This window comes from Oryctolagus cuniculus, chromosome 10 (assembly GCF_051225735.1).
Source record: "Oryctolagus cuniculus isolate XC-2025 breed Fujian yellow rabbit chromosome 10, ASM5122573v1, whole genome shotgun sequence".
In the NCBI taxonomy this organism is placed as follows: Eukaryota; Metazoa; Chordata; class Mammalia; order Lagomorpha; family Leporidae; genus Oryctolagus; species Oryctolagus cuniculus.
In genome coordinates this window covers 61,794,484-61,812,224 of record NC_142876.1, presented here as the reverse complement: position 1 = coordinate 61,812,224, position 17,741 = coordinate 61,794,484, and the positions used below count along the sequence as shown (strand labels likewise).

The window sequence follows — 17,741 nt, the reverse complement described above, 5'->3', positions numbered from 1 at the left end:
TAATAAAAAATCTGAGTGAAGCATTTTATTATTTTGCCAAGTTACAGTTAAAAAAAAAAAAAAAGAAGCTAGCTGCTTCACCTATATTAATACCAGTATATTGGAGATCATATTTTGCAAATACATGTATAGAAACTGAAATATCATATATTTTCTATGAGGAGACATTATTTAGTGTCATTGGCGTGTAATTGCAAAACATTTTAACACTACAAACATTAGAAGTTTCAGGACTGGGAACCAGAAAAGGTTTATGCTCTACTACAATGATGCTGGAGTACTGTGCAAAGCCTCTTAATGATGTTAATCAATTGGAGGTAGGAGTTTATCAATGAATTGCTTGACATCCATCATTTCCTGCTGACATGAACTGTGCATCCTGCCTTCATAGGTCTTAAAGGTTTCATTGGCTGGATTTACCAATGTTTGTAGTTTTTCCACAGTAAGAGAATCAATTAGTGTAACTAAAGGGTTGCAATCTCCATGGCACTGGAGAATAGAAATCTCTCTATCAGCACCACTGATCGGACCCTGCGGAAATGAAGCTCCAAGTGGAAGCCAGCGACTCAGTGCAGTAACGCCTGCCAGTTTCTGCTTGTGGTAAGAGCAGTACATAAAGAGAAAGCTCCTCCCTGTTAAAATCCTCCCAAAACAATTCTGTCATAAGGAATGCCATTCTTCACCTCTTGATCTATCAAAGCCTTTACATTTTCTGTTTAATTCCAGGTTCATCCTCTTGTGAATCTGGTGAAAGTCCAATAATAACAAACCAAGAAGGCATAGGCATGTTCATATTTAATGTAACAGGCATAACGGGCGCATGTGGGCAGATATATTTGATATGTGAACTTCTGATACCTGCAAAAGCTTCTGCTCATCCATGCCCAGTATCTCCCAATCCATGAAGGAAAATGACCGCGGCGGTGGCCTTTCCGGGCAGCAGGCACGATGGCGGGCAGCAGAGCAGACATTGTATTAATGCACATACAGGGACTGGCGACAGCGGGTCGGAAGCGGAAGAGAGAAAGAGTCCCCGTCCTCTGCCCAAGGGCGTATGAGTGGCGAGTCCCGGCCCGCCCAATCGCACTCAGGTGTGAAACTCATCTTTTAATGATATTTTTCCACAACGCTTTTTTAAAAAGTTTGATTTTTTTTGAATTTTACAGAGAGAGCGTACTCCCATGTGCTGGTTCAAGTATCTGCATATCTACGCATCCCTGTCATCTGCAATGACAGAGACAGTGCTAGGACCCAGGTGGGGAATCAATCCAAATCTCCCATGCGCATAGCAGGAACCTAACTACATAATCCATCATATGCTCCCTCCCATGGTCTGTGTTAGCAGAAAACTGGAGTCAGGAGCCTGAAGCATGTTTTGAGCCCTGGCAATCTGATATGGGACGAGGTATCTTAACCAGCGTCTTAACCACTAGACCAAACATCTCCATGAAATTTTTGAAATTCTTTATATACGCATGGACAACTCTCTTCTCAGAGCTATGCAGAATCATTGCTGAAGGAGGACATCTGATACCCTGTGCTTTTGGAGAAGTTACACCAGCCACAAAGGAGCACATTGAGGCAGCTGGTGGCTACAGTGCAGTTAGCATCAATGAGGAGTTCCCACTGGGCTCGCCCCCTACCTTTAATTCTGTGGCTTCTTGCCAGTGTCCTTTGTTGGGTACCTCCCTGCTCCCTTCGTGGTGCCTGGCTTCTTTTCTTAGACACCACAATTGATGTCAGCACACTCTTATTTTCATCATTTGAAGCTCTCCCAAACCTTCATCCCTGGGTTCAGGATTGCATTTGGGGAAAATGCGATGGCTTCAAAAACAGTTACCAGATGCATAAGGAGCATTATAAGAATACTCCAACATACTGCGGTTAATCAAACAAAATGTCACTGATAAGATTACCCCAAATGCATGCTCTTCTGATCATTTGTAGCTTTTATGCTATCATTTATTATTCAGGTAATCTATGTACTAGTTCATCCTGTTAGGTCATAAAAATGAAGAAAAATTACCATTGGTTTTGCGTTCACTCTAATTCTATACACTTTACTATAAACATTGGACTACCAATTTGTTCCATGTTTTTGTGTCCATGGTAAGGTCAAATTTAGTGATTCATTATGAGATCCTCTTGACATGGTCTAATTTTTAATTTCTTTCTGTTTCCCATTTTTAGTTAAATAACCAGCTAGGTCACTGCAAGCCTTAACTGATTATACTCCAGAGCACCTGCTCCTCCGTCTCTGCTGGCTTTTCCCAGTCTGCTGGTTGACCACTCTTCTTTCCAGGTTGCTCTCCTGGTGTGGCGGAAGTCAGCTTCGGCGAAGCATCGTGACTGCTCCCACAGTTAGAGGTGGCCGGTGGCCCAACGCTTACTTGTGAGGTGCAGATAAATTGTCAAAAGGAGAGCAAAGACCCAACCAGGAAAGAACCGATAATAAAACATTGGCTAGTAAATCAAATATGGTGCTGACTGGAATATGACAGCATGTTTGCTGCAGAATAATAGGCTGACAGTCCCAAATGGGAAAAAAAATGGTGCTAAAGCATGTTTGTAAAAATATGGCAATACAGGGGCTGGTGCTGGGGTATAGCAGGTAAAGCCTCTGCCTGCAGTGCTGTCATCCCATATGGGTGCTGGTTCAAGTCCTGGCTGCTCCATTTCTGATCCAGCCCTCTGCCATGGCCTGGGAAAGCAGTAGAAGATGGCCCAACTGCTTGGGCCCTTGCACCTGCGTGGAAGATGCAGAAGTAGCTCCTGGATCCTGGTTACAGATCAGCGCAGCTCCAACCATTGCAGCCATCTGGGGAGTGAACCAGCAGATGGAAGACCTCTCTCTCTTTGCTTCTTCCTGTCTGTAACACTGCCTTCAATTAAATAAATATTTTCAAAAAATGGCAATATTGGCTATGGAGATGACAGCTTTTATCTATTCAATTAATATTTAGTGGGGGTTCATTGTATGCCAGGCACTGGGCTTGGTGTTGGGAAGAAAGTTGTGAAAAAACTCAAACATACACAAACACTCACACACACAATCCCAAAGTGCAGATACTTATCACTGTCAAATATACCATCCATGTTTTCAGTATTAAGCATAGCATTTGGGTTGAAACAGACTTGAGAACTCATTGAGAACTCAAAGGCAATGTAATAGAGAAAAATCATAGGTTGCTGGGATTTGGGTTCTGTCACTCAACGTATGTGAATCTTTCAGCATTATTTTCCCTGTCTTCAAAACAAAAAATATTACACACATTGTCAAAATGAAACTAGTAAATACAGATTAGCACCTAAAATAATGCCTGGCTTGAAGAATTTAGTAAAATCAGGTAAAATCTTGTTCAGTGAGATGTTATGATGCACAGCTTCTGAAGTAGGATGTGAATTTCATAGGAGAAATTTTCAAGCTTGCTTCATAATGGCTGCAATGAGTATAAAAACGGAGAGTGTCGGCATGTATTCTGTTTCAGTATCTTCCCTGCTCTGTCCCTTACTACACAGATAGAGACGCTGAGGTATAGAAAGATTAAAGCATATAACTAAGATGATACACGTATTTTGGAACACAGCCAGAATTATAATTTAAACTTCTATGCTAACTTTCTTAGTGTTATAAATCATTTATTAGATGCAAAGAAATGATTTCAGACAAAGATATACAAATAATTTTGTAAGAAAGAGAAAATATCTTAAATATCTGTAAAAACAATACCAGAGGAACACAAAGAAGAAGATTTTACCTAACTTGCTCTGTTTTCCCTCATTGAAGAATTCAGATTTCACTGTTGAGTTTCTTTTTTACCAATTGTTTTTCTTACTTTACTATGTCTTTGAAATATAACTGTCTAAATTCAACCTAAGCTCAGTTTCATTCCCTTTTCTATGATATCATGAAATGTTTCTCAAGTGACACACATAAGAATTTTTGTAGTCATAATAATGTGCACAAACTGATTGATTCTAATATTTAGGCTTATAGAAGCTGGCAGCCTGGAAGCTATACATTTGCTGATGGTTGTTGGTTGTTTTTGTTTTTGCAAATTACAGCATAGTAATGGATCTAGGTAGGAAATTAAACGAACTTACTAAACCTAGTTATTGAATCATTTTCTATTCCTGCATTCACAAAATAAATTGCTTCTTCTTTCTTTGTAGCTGGGGAAATGGAGACAGAGAAACGTGAATTCCCTGTGAAATGAACCATGAGCATCAGAAATAACCCCATGAAAACTGGCTTCCCATCCATTTTCCTAACTGTGCAGCTTCTTACCAGAGAACACTGGGTACCCATGGTGAACCTTTCTAAGGTAGGCGTTTTAAAAAGAGTATAATATACTGCTGTCAGTCTGTGGGGCTCAAGGGTTTTTTTTACCTTGTAATGTGATAATGGAACTACATTGTGTGGTGCATAATGGGTACCAATGAAGTATTTCTAAATTCTAATGAATAAAAATGCTATTGAATTTTAAAAACAAACACATAAAAAATGTACCTCTTTAAGAAGTAGTGAGGAGCAAAGCATAGATATTTGACGTCCATGAGATTTATTAACTCATTTAGAGGTAGACATTTGATGAGCATGCGCACACGTGCACACACTAAAGACAGAACTAGGTGCTCTGCCCTATAGCAGACATTCCTTGTGAAATAACCCTTAGTGTGACAATAAAGAATGTGAGAGCTTCAATACCGGAACCCAAAAGCGTACACATTAAGCAGATTCCTCACTGCTCAAACCTCAGAGAGGATAAAAGCAAAAACAGCAAAATCCTCAAAGTCCTATATAACTAGTGTAGCTGCTAGTTTTGTCTTTCCTTTCAAAACATCCTCCTTAGTTTACTTTTGGGGAATTATTGTTATCCGTCTTGTATGTCATTTTGAAAAGAGGATGTCACCACTACGGGTGGCACTGGGCATCAGCTGAGTCACATTCTTTCTTGGGATGCTGTATCCTAAGGGACACACTCATCCCACAGTGATAGCAGTAACTGTGTCACTGGTGGATTGTCCTCACTGAGGGCTTCAAACAGCTTGATATTTCTTGAATCCTAGTTCTTGGCCATCTTCTCACTCCTTAGCCAAATCTGTCAGTTTTCTTCATTTTGTTAACATTTTTATTGGAGTATAATTAGCATACAATACAGCACATATAATTTAAATATATGTTTTGATAAGTCTTGACATGTAGACAGCTGGGAAACCATCACTACAATGTTCATCTCCCCTAGAAGTATTCTTATGCCTCTTGTTAATACCACTTCCTATTCCCGTATATAGGCAACCACTGATCTCTTTTTCACATTTGAAATGTTTGCATATTCTGAAATTTTATATGAATAAAACTATAAATGTCTTTTTGTATTCTGAAATTCATATATGTTGTAGTAATTATCAACAGTTCATTAATTTTTAATGCTTGGTAAGATACAACATGTATAGACCCACAGCAGCTTGTTTATACATTCACCTGTTGATGGAAATTTGGGTTACTTCAAGTTCTTTGGTGTTATAAATGTAGTTGCTATGAACACTCATATGCAATGCTTTGAATAGACATGAGCTTCTACTTAACTTAGGTAAATACCCATGAATGGAATGACAGCCATGTGGTAGACATATGTCGGAAAGTTTTGAAAACAATCTTGTTTGTTTCCCCAAATGATTGTGTCATTAATATTCCACCAGAAGTTTAAAAGAATTCCAGATTCTCCACATCTTTGACAACAGCTGTGACAGTAAATCTTAATAATTTTAGCCAATGCACTGAGTGCATAGTGCTGTTGTTGGTTTTAATTTAAATGTGATGACTAATGTTGATTATGTGCTTATTTTAATTTATAAATCATACTTGATAGAATGCCATTACAAATCATTTGCTCATTTTTATTACTGTGTTTTGAAAGTTCTGTATGTATTCTGGATACATGTATTTTAGGTATTGTATGAAATTTGCAAATATTTTCAAATATCTGAATGATGTCTTTTCATTCTCCTAACACGGTTTTTCTTTTTCAAAGCTTTTATTTAATTTATCTGAAAGAGAAACAAAGAGAGACACAGACACAGGGAGAAAGTGTCCATTCATTAGTTCATTCCCCAAATGCCTGCAAGAGTCTAGGCTGGACCAGGCTAACGCCAAGACCTGGGAACTCAATGAGTGTCAGGGAGAATTTACTTGAGCAAACATCTGTTGCCTTCCCAGCTGCTCATTAGCAGGAAGCCAGAATCATAAACACAGCCAGGACTTGAACTCATGCACTTCCATATGAGATTCATGCATCCCAAGTAGTGGCCTGGCCACTGCACCAAATGCTTGCCATTGACCATGTCTTTCTAAAACAAAAGTTCTTACTTTTGATGAATTAGGAATTTAGTGAATATTCTTCTAATGATTTGTAATTTTGGTGTCATATCTGATAAAATCATTGCCTAACTCAAAGTTTTGTCCTATAAGTTCTTCTATGGATTATGTAGTCTTAGGTTTTCCATTTGTCTCTATGATCTATTTTTGAGATCCTTGTTACCTATTTTTCCTTTTAGCATTATCAGTTTTTTGTTTTACTATTAGGTATATAGTCATTGAGGATTTTTTTTTAAAGATTTGTTTACTTATTTGAAAGGCAGAGTTAGAGAGAGAGAGAGAATCTTCCATCTGCAGGTTTATTCCCCAAATGGCCACAAGGGCCAGAGCTGAGCTGATCCTAAGCCAGGAGCCAGGAGCTTCTTTCAGGTCTCCCACATGGGTGCAGTTGCTTAAGTACTTGGGCCATTGTGCACTGCTTTCCCAGGTGCATTAGCAGGGAGCTGGGTTGGAGGTGGAGCAGCAAGACTCAAACTGGTGCCCAAATGGGATTCCAGAAAGAGGGTTATTATATGCTCCTGATGAATTGATACTGCAATCATTAAGAAATAGCTAACTTTATACCTTACTCCAAAACCACTTTGTCTGACGTTAATATATCTACTCTAGGCTTCTTTTGATTACTATTAGCATGTTATAATTTTTCTCATCCTTTTACTTTAAACCTTTAATTGTTTAAATTATATTTTTTCTTTTACACACACTTAAATAACTTCTTTTAATTGGGGTATATAGATCATTTACATTAAATATCATTACTGAGATAATTAGGATGAAATTCATCATCTCAGTATTTTTTTCTAGTTATAAGATCTGCTTTTTTTTCCTTTTCCACTTTCATTCTATTTTACTTTATTGGTTTACTTACTTTCTTTATTGGTTCTTTATAGTAATGTTAACTAAAATTTTCTAAAGACTTATTTTATTTTATCTGAAAAGACAAAGTTATAGAGAGAGTGGGGGAGATACAGAGAGAGATGTTCCATGCGCTTGTTCACTCCCTAAGTGGCCACAATGTCCAGGATTGGGCCAAGCTGAAGCCAGGAGCTTGGAACTCCATCCAGGTTTCCCATGTGGGTGCAGGGGCCCAAGCACTTGAACCATTTCCACTGCTTTCCCAGGCACAGGGAGCTGTAACAGAAATGGAGCAGCCAGGAGTCAACCTATTGCCCATATGGGATGCTGGTATTGCAAGCAGCTGCTTAACCTGCTATGCTACAATGCCAACCCTGGTAATTTAACCTTCTTTAAGTTTATTTGATAGGCAGAGACACAGAGAGGAAGGTGGGTAGAAAGACAAACAGCGAGCTTGCATCCACTGATTCACTCTGCAAAGACTTGCAAGGGATCCCAGCTAGGGCTAGGGGCAACGCCATGACTCGAAACTAAATCTAAATCCCCACCTGGGTGGCAGGAACACAATCACGTGAGCCAGCACTGCTGCCTCCCAAAGTCTGCCCTAGCAGGAAGCTAGAGTCAGCCAGGGTTGGGTACGGAATGCAGTCACTCCAACGTGGGACCTATGTGCATCTTAGCAGTGTCTTACTTGCTGGGCTAGACACAGGCTTGTCCCTGTTGTCACACATTTTATTCTCATGTGAATTATGACTCCACACTATGTTGTCATTTGCTTTTGTAAATTTTCAACAATTTAAAGATATTTCAGTAGAAAATAAATCACATATTATCACATACTTTCTTAAATGGTTATGATTCTCAATGATTTTCATTTCTTTCTGTAGATTCATATTTGATTTGGAAATCATTTGCCTTCTGTCCAGAGAAACTTTTTGATATTTCCTATAAAGTAAGTCTTCTTAGAATGAATTCTTTCTGCTTTAATATATGAAAGCTGTTCATTTCACTTTCATTATTGCGTGCTAATTTCACTGAGTAGAGATTTTTCAGTTGAACCTTTTAATTGTCTTTTTTAACTTTTTATATAATTTTTATTTGTCACTTATGCCTTAAAAATTCTCAGGAAAAAGTAAATTAGCCATAGCTATACTTTTAAAAAGGAATTTTAGTTTGATCATTATTTTCCACTGTTTTATGACTTCTATTATTGACTTAAATTCCACTATCTTTTTTTTTTTTTTTTTTTTTTGGACAGGCAGAGTAGACAGTGAGAGAGAGAGACAGAGAGAAAGGTCTTCCTTTGCCGTTGGTTCACCCTCCAACGGCCGCCGTGCTGCGGCCGGCGCACCGCGCTGATCCGAAGGCAGGAGCCAGGTACTTATCCTGGACTCCCATGGGGTGCAGGGCCCAAGCACTTGGGCCATCCTCCACTGCACTCCCTGGCCACAGCAGAGAGCTGGCCTGGAAGAGGGGCAACCGGGACAGAATCCAGCACCCCGACCGGGACTAGAACCCGGTGTGCCGGCGCCGCAAGGCGGAGGATTAGCCTCGTGAGCCGCGGCACCGGCCCCACTATCTTCTAATTGTGATTTGTAATAAGTCTCTCTGTTTGTTCTTTAAAGATCACTGTCCTGATTTTCTGTAGATTTACTAAAATAGTTTTAAATTGTAAAATCCTGTTTGGCGCTTACAGTGCTTAATGAATATGAAAATGCTTACTTTTCATCATTTCTGTAACATCATCAGCCATTATTGAGATTTCATGTTGTTCACTAATTATCAAATATCTTCAACTATTATCTTTCTAATGTTTCTTCCAATTCTTCTGAGATCTAAATTTACTAAACATCTTCTTAATGAATGTATATTAAATATATTGTTCTTGTCATTATATTTTTGCAAAAGAGAAATTATAATCCTCTGTTTTGACCATACCTTTTTTTCCTCCCTGGGTGTCTTTCAATATGTTTCCTTTATCACTGGTTTTAGGGATTTTTATTATGATATTCTTGAGTATAGTTTTCTTTATATTACATATGAGTTGTTTCTTTGTGCTTTGTGTATCTGTAGTTTTATTGTCTTCAACTTTTGAAATTTTCAGCAATTATTTCTTTTTTTTAAAGACTTATTTATTTATTTGAAAGTCAGAGTTACACAGAGAGAGGAGAAGCAGAGAGAGAGAGGTCTTCCATCCGATGGTTCACTCTCCAATTGGCCACAATGGCCGGAGCTGCGCTGATCTGAAGCCAGGAACCAGAAGCCTCTTCCTGGTCTCCCATGCAGATGCAGGGGCCCAAGGACTTGGACCATCTTCTACTGCTTTCCAAGGCCGCAGCAGAGAGTTGGATCAGAAGTGGAGCAGAGCCGGCGCCGTGGCTCAATAGGCTAATCCTCCACCTTGCGGCGCCGGCACACCGGGTTCTAGTCCCGGTCGGGGCGCCGGATTCTGTCCCGGTTGCCCCTCTTCCAGGCCAGCTCTCTGCTATGGCCAGGGAGTGCAGTGGAGGATGGCCCAGGTGCTTGGGCCCTGCACCCCATGGGAGACCAGGAAAAAGCACCTGGATCCTGGCTCCTGCCATCGGATCAGCGCGGTGCGCCGGCTGCAGCGGCGGCCATTGGAGGGTGAACCAACAGCAAAAGGAAGACCTTTCTCTCTCTGTCTCTCTCTCACTGTCCACTCTGCCTGTCAAAAAAATAAATAAATAAAAAAATAAAAATAAAAAATAAATAAATAAATAAAAAAAGAAGTGGAGCAGCCGGGTCTTGAACCAGCGCCCATATGGGATGCCAGTGCTTCAGGCCAGGGAGTTAACCCACTGTGGCACAGTGCTGGCTCCAGCAATTTTTTCTTCAAAGTTTTTTCATTCTGCATCTTCCACATCCCCTTTAGGGATTCCCAGAACATGTTTATTAGGGATGTGGAGTTGCACCACCACTTGGTGATGTTCTTTTCCTCACCTGCTTCCTGCTTCTTGCTGTATTTCATTTTGGCTTCAAAGTTACTAATATTTTCTTCGACAACATCTAAGCTGCCTTTAGTCTTATCCAGCTTACATCTTGTCTCACAAGTTCAGTTTACTTCTCTATTTAGATGTGAATTAGACTCCATCTCTAAAATATCTTTCATGTTTACTTAACTGCTTGAACATAGTGACAACAGTATACTAACTACATTGCTGCCCTTGTTTCATACAAGTTGTACATCCTTGACATGCAGTCCTTGTTGGGACCAACGTGTTTTAGATTTCTTAATTGTTAAGGTTTTGTAACATTTGCATAGATTTTTACCAATTAAACATACCACATCATAGTGCCAGCTCCAACATTTTCTTTAAATTGTCAAATATTGTATATTTTAGGCTTTGTGAGCCATACGTGCTTTCTGATGTTATTCTTTTTTATATTTTCTTTTCTAATGACTCTTCAAAAATTTTTAAGAAGTGAGCTACTGGATCAAGTCATATTTTCTCTAAATCTTTCTTATAATTCCTCCCCAGCTTTGAATGTCTTGCTAACATCCATGCCCTCACTGAAACTCACCTAGATACACAGGAGCACCCTGTAAAGTCCTCTGCGGTTCTCTCTCTGGAAAGCTCTTTTCTTCACAGCTATGACCTGAACTACAGCTTCCGTGTTCTCTCTGGGCTGTGAGCTTTGTATTCTTAATCTAGAGCATCTGTAAGGATTCCCCTTGCCCCACTCATGGCCTGGAAACTCTCCAGGATGTAAGCTGAGATGATTTTGGGACTTTCCTAATGTGCTTCCTACCTCTCAGGGGTCACTGTCCTTCCTTGACAGATGTCCAGGGTCTTGCGAACCCTGGTTCCACCGATGAAAATCTATCCTTGTTTCTCAACCATGGTTGTAAGCATAAGCCCCTCCAGTTTCCTTCTGATTCTGCCATTCTTCCACCAATTCTGCAATGCTAGTGGTTCTTCCAATAAATTTCCTCAAGTTAAGTTGAATAGAAAGATATCTACAGGTTGCAAAGAAGACCTAACCAGATAAAGTACATAAGCAGTGTCTAATTAACATAATTTGATTGTACTCTATAGGAGGAAAAGTGTTTTGATCTCCTGCTCCATACAAAAATTGGGAATTTTGTTTTAGTTTCAAATGTCTTTCTTTCATCCTCCCCATCCTCCCCATCCTCCCTCCGTTTCTTCTTTTCTTCCCCTTTATTCTTTTGTTCTTTCTTTACTTCATTAATTTTTTTTTGGCTGTGAGAATGCAAGTGTGACTTTTTAAAGAGTATCATATAAAGTTCTTATGTATACAATACTTAAGATTTATGCAAATATTATGAAGATTTATGTATAGGAGCACATTTATCAACTATATCTGCAAATACCAAATATCCTGTTTCCCTAATGAAGTAATAAAAATTCATTCGCAATCTTGTTGGTTCTGTCTGTGATAACTTTGAGAGTTTGCAGACATCCAAAACATGCAGAAACCTGCCAATGATTTTTGTGCTGTCAGGAACCAGCATCAGTAAAAGAACCAACTTCCAAGCTATCCTCCTATAATAAACAAGTCATTTTTTTTTTAAAGATAGAAACTGGCATCTCTTCTTTTTTTTCATTATATTTTATATTCAGAATAAAATTAGTGAAACAAAGTCAAAGCCTTAACTTAGGATTCAAAATAAAATTGGAAATTATAGTAGTAAGCTAAACCCTTCAATTTTGTAGGCATCTGACAGATGATGGAAATAAGTGTCTAGAACTAAAAGCATTTAAAGAATATAATTCTGTGTATTACTGTGCTTATATGATTTTCATGATAAATTTGACATATAGATTTAAATAATAGAATAAAACTATATGACATATCAGAAACCTATATTGAAAAAAATTTTCAATAACCAGTGACACTAATTTGTCCATTTGTGATACAAGTCTTTTTCTAGATGTTTTGCAAACCCATGGCACCCTTGTTCACTGTCTTGCACATCTTATGGGTAGCTTCTTGTTCCATGAATAGCCAAGCCCCTAGAGCATATTTTGTCTAGAACTGGAGCCAATGAAAACTCCTTTCGTGCAGTTCACTTCCCATTGACAGTTTGAGGCTCTTAGCAGGAGGCCATGGGGTACCTAGCACCTCTGGCTGACTTAATGACAGTCTTGCACTCCTTCTATAGGAAAAGACTTCTGGAAGGAGCTGCAGTCACTTCACAGACCCTACAGTTACCTACTGACCCTGTGGACACCTGCACGATGGCACATTATGGCAGAGTGTCCTACTGGTGAGTATCAAGGAAGTATGCAGCCAAAATCAAGAGCATGGCAAGACCCACAAGAAGACTGCAAGTGTAGTCAAGGGAGTATAGAAGGGACTGTGTTACTCTGCACTGTGCAGCTCATGCCAGGCTTATAATGGAACTGAAGGACCCTGCCCTGGCCCGAATCCCCGTTATCTACACAGCCAACCAGTAACAGAGGTAAATGTATTTAGTGCCAGAGTTGCTCATTTCACTTCAACTGTCACTCTTTTTTCTTACAGCTGCAATTAGCTTGCTATTGAACTAAATACACTGTGAGCTTTATCTAATTTTATAAAAGTATGTCATGGGGCTGACTCTGTGGCATAGCAGTTAAGCACCACCTGCAGCACCAGCATCCCATATGTGCGCCGGTTTGAGTCCTGGATGCTCCACTTCCATTTAAGCTCCTTGCTAATGCACCTGGGAAAGCAGTGGAATATGGCCCATGTGTTTGTGCCCTTTCACGCACATGGGAGACCCAGAAGAAGCTCCTGGATCCTGGCCTCAGTCTAGCCCAGCCCTGGCCATTGTGGCCAATATGGGAGTAAACCAGCCCATGGAAGATTTCTCTCTCTCTCTCTCTCTCTTTAGCTCTGCCTTTCAAATAAATAAAATAGATCTTTTTTAAAAAAGATATCACATTCGGTGACTACAGTCACTCAATATTCTAGATAAGGGTTTGGCAAACTACTGTAAAGAATTAGGGTTTCTGGACAACAATTATGAGCTCTACTGCAATACCCCACTGCTACCACTACAAACCCCCTTCCTCCTCTTTCTCCTTCTCCTCCTCCTCATCATTTCTACTTTATCTTACAGCATCTGAAAAATGTGAAAACCACTCTTAGACAACCCCTGCTTAGGTATATTATAAATTAATAGATGAATCAGAAAACTTTTCTTCTTATTTGCTGCTATAAACAACACCACAACATAATGGCACAAACAGTAAAAGTTACACTTTATAGAATACCTTGATTTCTTCAGCCTTCTGCTTCCATCCTGCACTTCATTTTGGTTCTACAAAGAATTTCCTCAGTAAGGGAGGAGACCTGTTTCTCTGCTCCCTCTAGAAACTTCAATGATACAAAAAAGTTACAAGCCATTCTTTTAAATACTAACTCAACACCTGTAAATCTGAGCCCATTGTGCTCTACAATTTACAAGCAGTCAATTTGATCAATGGTTTCAGCAGAATGAATCCTCAATTCAAAACAGAGAAGATTAGTAACATTATTTTAGCTGTTCATATACTGTATTTTCTAGAGAATATTTTGTTGGATCTTAACAGCTAGAGATTGTAAAGCTTTTGAGGAACTGTTGCTCAAAAAAAAAATTCAGTAGTGAAAAATGAAATTTTACTTTCTGGCATACCCAATAATTTATCTGCCCTTAAAGTCATTATAGCTTATTTCTTGCCATAAAAATAGTTCATCTGCTCCCTTTACAGAAACCTCAAATGAATTTCTTGTCATATCTGGTTTATAACAACAGATCCATGTTGTTGGAAGAAAATGTTGGCCGGCATCGTGGCTCACTTGGCTAATACTCCACCTGCGGTGCCAGAACCCTGGGGTTCTAGTCCTGGTTGGGACTCCGGGGACTAGTTCCGGTTGCTCCTCTTGCAGTCCAGCTCTCTGCTGTGGCCCGGGAGGGCAGTGGAGGATGGCCCAAGTGCTTAGGCCCTACACCTGCATGGGAGACCCAGCTCCTGGCTTCGGATCAGTGCAGCGCTGGCCGTAGCGGCCATTAGGGGAGTGAACCAACGGAAGGAAGATCTCTCTGTCTCTCTCTCACTGTCTATAACTCTCTCTCTCTCTGTCTCTCTCTCTCTCACTGTCTAACTCTGCCTGTCCAAAAAAAAAAAGTTAAGTCAGTATATTTCCTGAAAGATTTCAGATGCTGCCAGAGTTACTTCAGAAATCTACAGATATATGGGTGTGCTATAGATACATATTATATTATGTGGAATAAATGGTGCTATATACTGAAGAAAAAGAGCTAAGAGTTCTTAAATCCAAATATTATAACACAATCATAAAATAGTGAAGTAAAAGTTAAAAACAATTGAAAATAGCAAATGGAATGTTTATTATCCATTTGATGAATGTATTATGTTTTAGAGAATTCTGTGAAGGCAGGCCATGGGCCTAGAGTTGTTTTTAAGGTCAGTTCCCTGGTCAGAGAGAATAAAAAAAAAGAGAGAAAAATATATCTGGAGCGCAAATGGCACAGACCGGCTCCATGCTGGATTTATTTGTATCCTGACTTTAAAGGCATACTTTGTTAAAAATTTAGATACAACTTAGAATGTATATACACTTATATATTATATACATATAACACACACACACACACACACTTACTTTTTCTTGTTGAAAAAAACCTAGAAATTATTTTTCTAGATTCCAAATATTTTGGAAACAAAACTCTAACTTGGACCAAAAATTTGGAAAATACCATGAGCATAGTTGCCTATCCTTAATTAATGCTGATGTATCTAAAATATTTGGAAATGATTTAAGTGATTATTTTCTCTCAGGCACTGTTTTATATGCTGTGGATATATCATGGGACAAACACAGCCAAATCCCCCTGTTGTCCAAGCCTGATAGTCTGGTGGAGGTAGATTACAAATTGAAATGAGTCAATAAATAAAATACAGTGACAAGAAACCTAAAAGAAGATTAAGACAATAATCTTTTGGGTTTCTTATATAAATATGAAGTGGCCATTGATTATTAATAATTAAAAACCTCATACATGAATACTCTCCCAAAAGTATTCTGAACTTACCCTCATCACAGAATTTATTGCACTATAAGGAGATGATCCATTCACTTGATTTCTTCCACTGACATTCAACTATTATATTATATTATTTTGGCCAAATAACATTTATGTATATATTATATATATTTAATACATAAATTTATATTATATAAATATATATTTAAATACATAAATATATATGTATTATAAATAAATATATATTATAAATAAATATATATATAAATATATATAAATATATTATATTATATATATTTATAATATAATACATATATATTTATGTATTACATTTATATATATTATATATATTATATATTATATGTAATACATAAATATATTTTATATAAATATATTTATATATGGTAAATAGATAGTAAATAAATATAGGAGTAATTGAAACCAATTTGAGGATGATTAACTTGGAAGCAGATTAGTGGTGGATTCAGTGAGCAAAATATTATAATAGATCCTATTATGCATGAAGCATATATCCCAAAACCCACAGTGGGTGCCCAAAGCTATGCATTACACTGAATCCTAGGTTTACGATGTTTTCACTATATATGATAGATATGATCTCATATAAATCACGCACAACAAACAGCAGTAATCGCTTACTGTAGATCATAGCAACCTCAATTTAAGATTTTTTCTTTGAAAGTTGAGGACTTTCATCATTTTACTTAAAGGAAACACTCTATATAGCTTGTCCGGAATATCTAAATTGTTAACTGCACTATTTTGAAATTTGTTGTTATTGTTAAGTAATACAAGGCCAGTACACAAATATTCTCTGATTGTAACAGTCAGTCTGAAAGCTGAGATGGTCTCTAAGTAAGTAAAAGGTGGATAGCATGTACTGTATGGATACCCCCAGGCAAAAGAATAATCCACGTCCAGGGTGGAATGGAGCAAGACAGTGCAAGGCTTCACCACCACACTCAGAATGCCACGTAATTTAAAACTTATGAAATTTGCATTTCTGATATTTTATATTTAATATTATCAGATTACATAAGGAACATAAAAGGAACAGCCATAAAACCAGAATGAACAGGGGATACTATCCAGTGATCCTGTGGAGTATGTAATGGGCAGTAAGCATCCTGACAATACAGCAGAGATGAATGTAAAGAAAAGGGAAACTGAAGTGCATATTACGGAGGAAAAAATACTTAGAACAATTTTATGAAATGAATAGTCAAAATCAAAAGTGAATTTCAAGTAGTGAGCCCAAACAGAGAAACAGTGTGACTAGTAGAAAAACTAAGTTACCCTGGAAAAGTGAGTCTGAGAGGTGAAATTCTGACTATAATTTAGATTGTGCAGCGTTTGAAGAGTTGAAAATCTGTCAAGTAAAGATATATTAGGAAATGGAAGACTAATTTGGGATAGGATATCAAGAGTATTGGTTTTTGTTTATCTGTGTGTGTATGTATACTCTCACATGTGTGTGTATATAAATCTCCTCCACACTGTAAATTCCTTTCTCTCTTTCTTTCTTTCGTTCTTTCGTTCTTTCATTCTTTTGTTCTTTCTTTCTTTCTTTCTTTCTTTCTTTCTTTCTTTCTTTCTTTCTTTCAAAAGCAGAGTTAGAGAGAGACAGCAGCAGAGAGAGAGAGACAGAGAGAGAGAGAGAGAGAGAGAGGTCTTCCATCCACTTGAACTGGCACCATTATGGGATGCTGGCACTGCAGGTGTTGGCTTTACCTGCTATGCCACAGCACTGGCCCCAATAAATATCTTTTGAAGAAACTCACATTTACCCTCTAGGGATTGAGCATATCAAAGCTTGGTAGGGCACAGTCAATAATTACATAATTTAGGCTTAGACTCCTACTTCCTTTTCAAAATTCCCCAAAGCAGCAGAAACATTACTTTTAAGAAGTATGGAGGGTAGGCAGACCCTAAGGAGGGAGAGTGGGTGTTTGAGGCTTTGTTATTTCTATGAGCTACTGACTGAGGAAGGCAGAATTTACTGAAAAGAACAACTGGAAACATCATAAAACATCATAGCCTTGCCTAGAACAGAAGCTCCCACCTCTTCATCCTTCACCTTCTTCTTTTATTTTTAAGATTTATTTATTTATTTGAAAGTCAGAGTTATACAGAGAGAGGAGAGGCAGAGAGAGAGATAGAGAGTCTTCCATCCGATGGTTCATTCCCCAATTGGCCACAATGGCCGGAGCTGTGCCAATCCAAAGCCAGGAGCCAGAAGCTTCTTCCGGGTCTTCCATGCGGGTGCAGGGGTCCAAGGACTTGGGCCATCTTCCACTGCTTTCCCAGGTCATGGCAGAGAGCTGGATTGGAAGTGGAACAGCCAGGTCTCGAACCGGCGCCCCTATAGGATGCTGACGCTTCAGGCCATGGTGTTAACCCACTGCGCCACAGCACCGGCCCCAGCTTCTTCTTTTAAACAGCTGCCAACTTCCAAAACAACCAGCATTC

The 17,741-nt window shown here is 38.6% G+C and overlaps 1 pseudogene; it reads right to left on the bottom strand.

The window, feature by feature from the left end:
• Positions 1–303: 303 nt before the first annotated feature.
• Positions 304–986, bottom strand: LOC100341865 (acyl-protein thioesterase 1-like; annotated as a pseudogene).
• Between the last annotated feature and the right edge of the window lie 16,755 nt (positions 987–17,741).